This window comes from Triticum aestivum, chromosome 2B (assembly GCF_018294505.1).
Source record: "Triticum aestivum cultivar Chinese Spring chromosome 2B, IWGSC CS RefSeq v2.1, whole genome shotgun sequence".
NCBI lineage: Eukaryota > Viridiplantae > Streptophyta > Magnoliopsida > Poales > Poaceae > Triticum > Triticum aestivum.
Window position 1 is genome coordinate 717,900,339 of NC_057798.1, and position 6,724 is coordinate 717,907,062.

The window sequence follows — 6,724 nt, forward strand, 5'->3', positions numbered from 1 at the left end:
TAGGGATGCAAGCATCAAAGCCATATTTCAAACATAGTTTATACCTAGTTACTTGCTACTAGTATGTATGGCGTGCGATATTTTTTCCAGCATCACTCTTCCGGCGGTCGTATGAAGATTTTAGAATGTGTTTTTGCAGCAAGGTCGACCCAATTGTGAATTTCGTGCAATCAATGTCCAATAGTAGTTCCACCCCTTGTGTCAACTGATAACATCCTGTCATGTTGCGTCTCTGATTACCATTTTTTTAGAAGTTCAAACTCGAGAACCAAGATCTGAAGCAAATCATGTTGGAAACGGTCTTGTACTTGTCATATATATATATATATATATACATATATATATATATATACATATATATACATATATGTATATGTATATGTGTATATATATATATATGTATATGTATATGTGGAGGCTATGCCCCACGCAACCCTAAAACCAAACTTGGTAACAGAGCCTCTTTTCCAATCGCGCCGTCGCCTCTCCTCAAAGCCGCGCCGCCACCCCGATCTCGTGTCGCCGCCCGGTCTCGCGAAGCTGTTCGCCACCGTTCCTCGATCGATAGCGTCCGGGTCCTCTTCTGCAGCGATGCAGCTGGCCATTATCGGCCCTGTGGTGACGCCTCCGGTCGCGACGACGCCAGTCCCGTCCATCGCGCCCTCCCTTGGCGTACGACTGGATCGCGGCAACTTCCCGCTATGGCGAACCCTCACCGTGACGCATCTCTCCGGTGCCTCTCTCCATGGCTACCTCGACGGCCCCGTCGCTGCCCCGCCCACAACCATCTCCCAGGGGGCGGGTGATGCAGCCACCACTGTGGCGAACCCTGCGTATGCAACATGGTGGACGCAGGACCAGAAGGTCCTCGGGATGCTCCTCTCCTCCATGACGGAGGACATTGCGTCTCAGCTGATCAGCTGCAAGTCCGATGCTGCCGCGTGGACCTCCATCCACGCCATGTTCAGCGCGCAGAACCGTGCCGGGGTTCGGCACATCTGGCGACAGATTCAGTCGCTGAAGAAGAACGACATGACTGCCAGCGAGTACATGCACAAGGTGAGGCTCTTGCCGACGCCATGGCCTCCGCTGGATCCCCCTCGTGATGACGAGATCATCGACTTCATGCTCACCGGATTGGGCAAGGCCTTCAACCCAATCGCGGCTTCGCTCAGCGTCGTGGTCACCCCGGTCGCGATGGCTGAGTTCTACTCCATGGTTCTCAACTATGACGCGTTGCAGCTGTCGCAGCAGGCCGACGATGAGGAGTGGACCTTGTCGGCCAACGCCATGGCACGGTCCGGTGCTCCTGCCCCCGTCAACCGTCCTCGAGCACCTGACACTGGTCGCGCCGCCGACGTCCGCCTCGCTGAAGGCTACCCGCAGCAACAGGGGCAGGGCTACCAGCACGGCGGCCAAAACAACCGTCATAACAACGGCGGTGGAGGAGGCGGCAACGGCCTCAACGGCAATAGTCGCTCGCGCCCGAGGTGCCAGATTTGCAAGAATTGGGGTCACGAAGCTGATACCTGCAAGAAGCGCTTCGATTCAGACTACTCCAGCGGCAATGGTCGCTCGGCATATAATGCATCGACCTCCTCCAACAACTCCACGCACTGGGTTCTGGACTCCGGCACCACGGATCACCTGACTAGTGACCTAGAGCGTCTTCAGTTCCGCGAGCGCTACGGCGGCCATGATCAGGTTCAGGTGGCCAACGGCTCAGGTTTGTCTATTTCGCATATTGGGCACTCGACTTTAGTCAGTTCTTCTTTTTGCCTGAACAATATTTTACATGTTCCAAATATTAGCCAACATCTTCTATCAGTCTATCGTCTTGTGTCGGATAATCGTATCTTCATTGAATTTCATAAATATTTTTTCCTTGTTAAGGACAAAGCCACCAGGAGAATTCTTCTTCGAGGTAGAAGCAAAGGAGGGCTCTACCCTCTTCCACTCGGACGAGCCTCGCATCTGTCCGAGCGTCAAGCGTCGTCCAGCGTCCGTGTCCCCTCATCTCAGTGGCATCAGTGTCTCGGTCATCCGTCCAAAAATGTCATCAGTTCCATTGTTAGGAATAATGATCTCGAGTGTTCAACCTCAGATACTTATGCTTTAGTTTGTGATGCTTGTCAATGTGGTAAAAGTCGTCAACTATCTTATACTTCTTCTGCTCGTGTGTCTACTATGCCTCTTGAATTAGTTCATACTGATGTTTGGGGCCATGCTCGTGCTTCCTCTGGGGGGTACAAGTATTATGTGAGTTTTATTGATGACTACTCCCGGTTTTGCTGGATCTATCTACTAAAACATAAGTCTGATGTTGAACAGGTGTTCTATGCTTTTCAAGCACATGTTGAGCGCCTTTTGGATGCTAAGCTTAAAGCTGTCCAATCTGACTGGGGTGGTGAATACCATAAGTTGCACCGTTATTTTCTTCGTACGGGCATCTCTCACCGAGTCTCTTGCCCTCACACCTCCCAACAGAACGGCATTTCCGAGCGCAAACACCGACACTTGGTTGAAACTGGTCTTGCTTTGTTGGCTCACTCGTCTCTCCCTTTACGTTATTGGGATGAAGCTTTTCTAACTGCGTGTTACCTAATTAACCGCATGCCCACCCCCGTGCTTGGTCAAGATACTCCTATTCATTGTCTTCTGAAAATTCCACCCAACTATTCTTTTCTTCGTACTTTCGGGTGCGCTTGTTGGCCTAGTTTGCGGAAGTATAACTCACACAAACTAGAATTTCGGTCCAAGATGTGTGTTTTTCTTGGATATAGTCCTATGCATAAGGGGTACAAGTGTCTTGATCAATCTACGGGTCGTATATACATCTTGTGTGACGTTATCTTTGACGAGTTTGTTTTTCCGTTTGCTACTCCCGGTGTCACTGTCGATGTATCTACACTTGACGAGGCTATTTCTTTTCCATCCACAGAACCGGCTACGAGTGCTCATGTGCGTAATTATGACCTAACCTACTTGGCTACTAATCCTTCTGGCCTAGCCAGCGTTTCTCCTGTGCAGGATTCACCCTCCCGTGATGCTCCGCGCTCGGCCACGGTCGACGTACAAGCCATGCAGATCGACGTGCAAGGCGGCCCGGCTTCCCAGGCGGGGGTCCCGCCTGTGCATGTGAAAGCACAAGTGCTCCCTAGGTGGTTTTGGTAATTAATGTCAACATATCTCTTGTTGGACTAACACTTTTACCCAGTATGTTTCAAATAAGTTCAACAATGAAGTGGCATGGACTAAAGGATGTGGAACCCCTTCAAGATGCTAAGGACAAAGGATTGGCTCAAGCTTCAAGCACAAGACTCTACATTTTATATTTTAGTGATCCAAGGTCACATTGAGTCTATAGGAAAAGCCAATACTATCAAGAAGGGATGAGGTGTTGCTTAATGAGGCTCTTGCTCAAAGTGCTTAGTGATATGCTCCAAAACCCTCAACTACTTTCTCACATCCACATATGACCTAAACCAAAAGTCAAACTCGACCCCACCGATTCTTTCTATTCGGCGCCACCGAGTTCAGATGTCATAGCCACTGCCACAAACTCTAGGCAAATCGGTCTCACCGATAGGGATCTCGGTCTCACCGAGATGGGATTGCAATATCTCTGTATGTCCATTACCAAAATCGGTCTCACCGAGTTTGTGTAACCGGTCCTACCGAGATTGCAATGTAAACTCTCTGGTTCCCTTCTGTAACATTTCGGTCTCACCGAAATGTGTGAACTGGTCCCACCGAGTTTACCCGACCAACTCTCTGGTTAGCTTATTACCAAAGTCGGTCCCACCAAGTTTGTGTAATTGGTCTCACCGAGATTACGTTATGCCCTAACCCTAACCATATTGGTCCTACCGAGTTGCATGTCGGTCCCACCGAAAATCCTAACGGTCACTAGATTTGCTGAATCGGTCTGACTGAGTTTCTCAATTCGGTCCCACCGAGATTGGCAAGTTGTGTGTAATGGTTAGTTTTTGTGTGGAGGCTATATATACCCCTCCACCTCCTCTTCATTTGTAGAGAAAGCCATCAGAACGAACCTACACTTCCAACTTACATTTTCTGAGAGAGAACCACCTACTCATGTGTTGAGACCAAGATATTCCATTCCTACCATATGAATCTTGATCTCTAGCCTTCCCCAAGTTGCTTTCCACTCAAATCTTCTTTCCACCAAATCCAAATCCTGTGAGAGAGAGTTGAGTGTTGGGGAGACTATCATTTGAAGCACAAGAGCAAGGAGCTCATCATCAACACACCATTTGTTACTTCTTGGAGAGTGGTGTCTCCTAGATTGGCTAGGTGTCACTTGGGAGCCTCCGACAAGATTGTGGAGTTAAACCAAAGAGTTTGTAAGGGCAAGAAGATCGCGTACTTCATGAAGATCTACCGCTAGTGAGGCAAGTCCTTCGTGGGTGACGGCCATGGTGGGATAGACAAAGGTTGCTTCTTCGTGGACCCTTCTTGGGTGGAGCCCTCCGTGGACTCACGCAGCCGTTACCCTTCATGGGTTGAAGTCTCCATCAACGTGGATGTATGATAGCACCACCTATCGGAACCACGACAAAAATATCCATGTATCCAATTGCATTTGAATTCTCGAAACCCTTCCCTTTACATTCTTGCATGTTGCATGCTTTACTTTCCGCTGCTCATATACTCTTTGCATGCTTGCTTGATTGTATTGTGATTGTTAAACTTGTGCCAAAACTCCACTTAAACTTAAAGAAATTCAAAACACAACTTTTGGCACTTAGTGTCTAATCACCCCCCTCTAGACACCTCTTCTCGATCCTTTTCAGCATGCTGGGCCTGCGCCGCCTGGTGCTGCAGCTGGCTCCATCTGCGCCTCGCCAGTCCGCGAATCGGCTTCACCAGCGCCTGGTGTCGCGGCCGGTTCCCTGTGTGCCTCGTCGTCCCATGAGCCGGCTCCTGTGACACCATCGCCAAGTCCAGCACCGCCGCCATCCTCGCATACGCCTCCGCCCCTCGAGCACCCTCATCCCATGGTGACTCGTACCCGTGATGCTACTCGTCGTGAGAAGGAATTTACTAATGGGACGGTGCGGTATAATCCTCTTTGTCATGCCTTCTTTGCGACACCGGTGTCACATCATGATGCCCTCCGTCTGCCAGCCTGGCGTGATGCTATGGCTGCTGAGTTTGCAGCGCTTCGTCAAAATGGCATATGGGTCTCTTTTCCTCGACCCCCTGGCGTTAACATTGTTGGCAGTAAATGGGTTTTCAAGATGAAGCAACACGCTGATGGGTCTGTTGACAAGCACAAGGCTCACTTCGTTGCTTGTGGTTTTACTCAACAGCAAGGTCTTGACTATGGTGATACTTTCAGTCCCGTGGTAAAGCCGACTACTATTCATTTGGTCCTTTCGCTTGTTGTTTCCTGAGGATGGAGTTTGAGGCGAATTGATGTCAGCAATGCATTTCTTCATGGCTTTCTTTCTGAGAATGTTTATATGCAGCAACCACCAGGTTTTGAAGATGCTCGGTTTTCTTTGCATGTGTGCAAGTTGCAACAGGCTCTTTATGGTCTCAAACAGTCACCGCGTGCTTGGTATGCTCGCCTCAGTGCTCGACTTCTTCAGGTTGGTTTTGTTTCGTCCAAGGCGGACGCATCTCTATTCATCTTTGCTGCGCATGGCGTCCAGATATACATGCTTGTGTATGTTGATGACATTGTCATTGCTGGCTCCACTCCGGCTGCAGTTAACCGTCTGGTGAGATCCCTCTCCAACAATTTTCCCATCAAGGATCTTGGTTCTCTCCAGTATTTCTTGGGGCTTGAAGCATCCTACAATTCAGGGGGCATGACGCTGACTCAACGAAAGTATGCATTTGATCTTCTTCATCGTGTGAGTATGGAGAATTGTAGGCCTACCTCTACATCATTATCTGCCACTGAGCATCTGGCTCCTGAGGTCGGCACTCCCTTGGGTGTTGAGGATGCCACTCGATATCGCAGCATTGTTGGAGGACTTCAGTATTTAACGCTCACTCGTCCTGACCTGTCCTTTGCAGTCAACAAGGTTTGCCGGTATTTATCACAGCCGACTAATGAGCATGGGGAAGCTGTCAAGCGTATATTGCGTTATGTCAAAGGGACTTTGAGTACGGGATTGAGGATTCGTACATCTCCTTCCACTGGTGTCAGTATTTTCACGGATGCTGATTGGGCTGGGTGCATTGATGACCGCCGTTCCACTAGTGGTTTTGCTGTGTTTGTTGGATCAAATCTTGTCTCATGGAGTTCCAAGAAACAGCCAACTGTCTCTAGATCGAGTACGGAGGCAGAGTATAAAGCTTTAGCTAATGGAGCAGTTGAAGCAATCTAGATGGAGACCTTACCCAAGGAGCTTGGGGTCTTCAAGCAGCGTACCGCCATTCTATGGTGTGATAATCTTGGGGCTACATACCTAACGGCAAATCCAGTCTTTCACGCAAGAACCAAGCACATAGAGATAGATTTTCACTTTGTGCGTGAGCGCATTGCTTCTGGTGTTTTAGATGTCAGGTTTATCTTGACTAATGACCAACTGGCTGATGTATTTACTAAACCGGCCACACAACAGATGTTAGAATGTTTCCGGTCCAATCCGAACCTTGTATGTAGTAGTAGTTCAGATTGAGGAGGTGTGTTGGAAACGGTCTTGTACCTGTCATATTGTAACCTAACTTTGTATTGTTGGTCTTA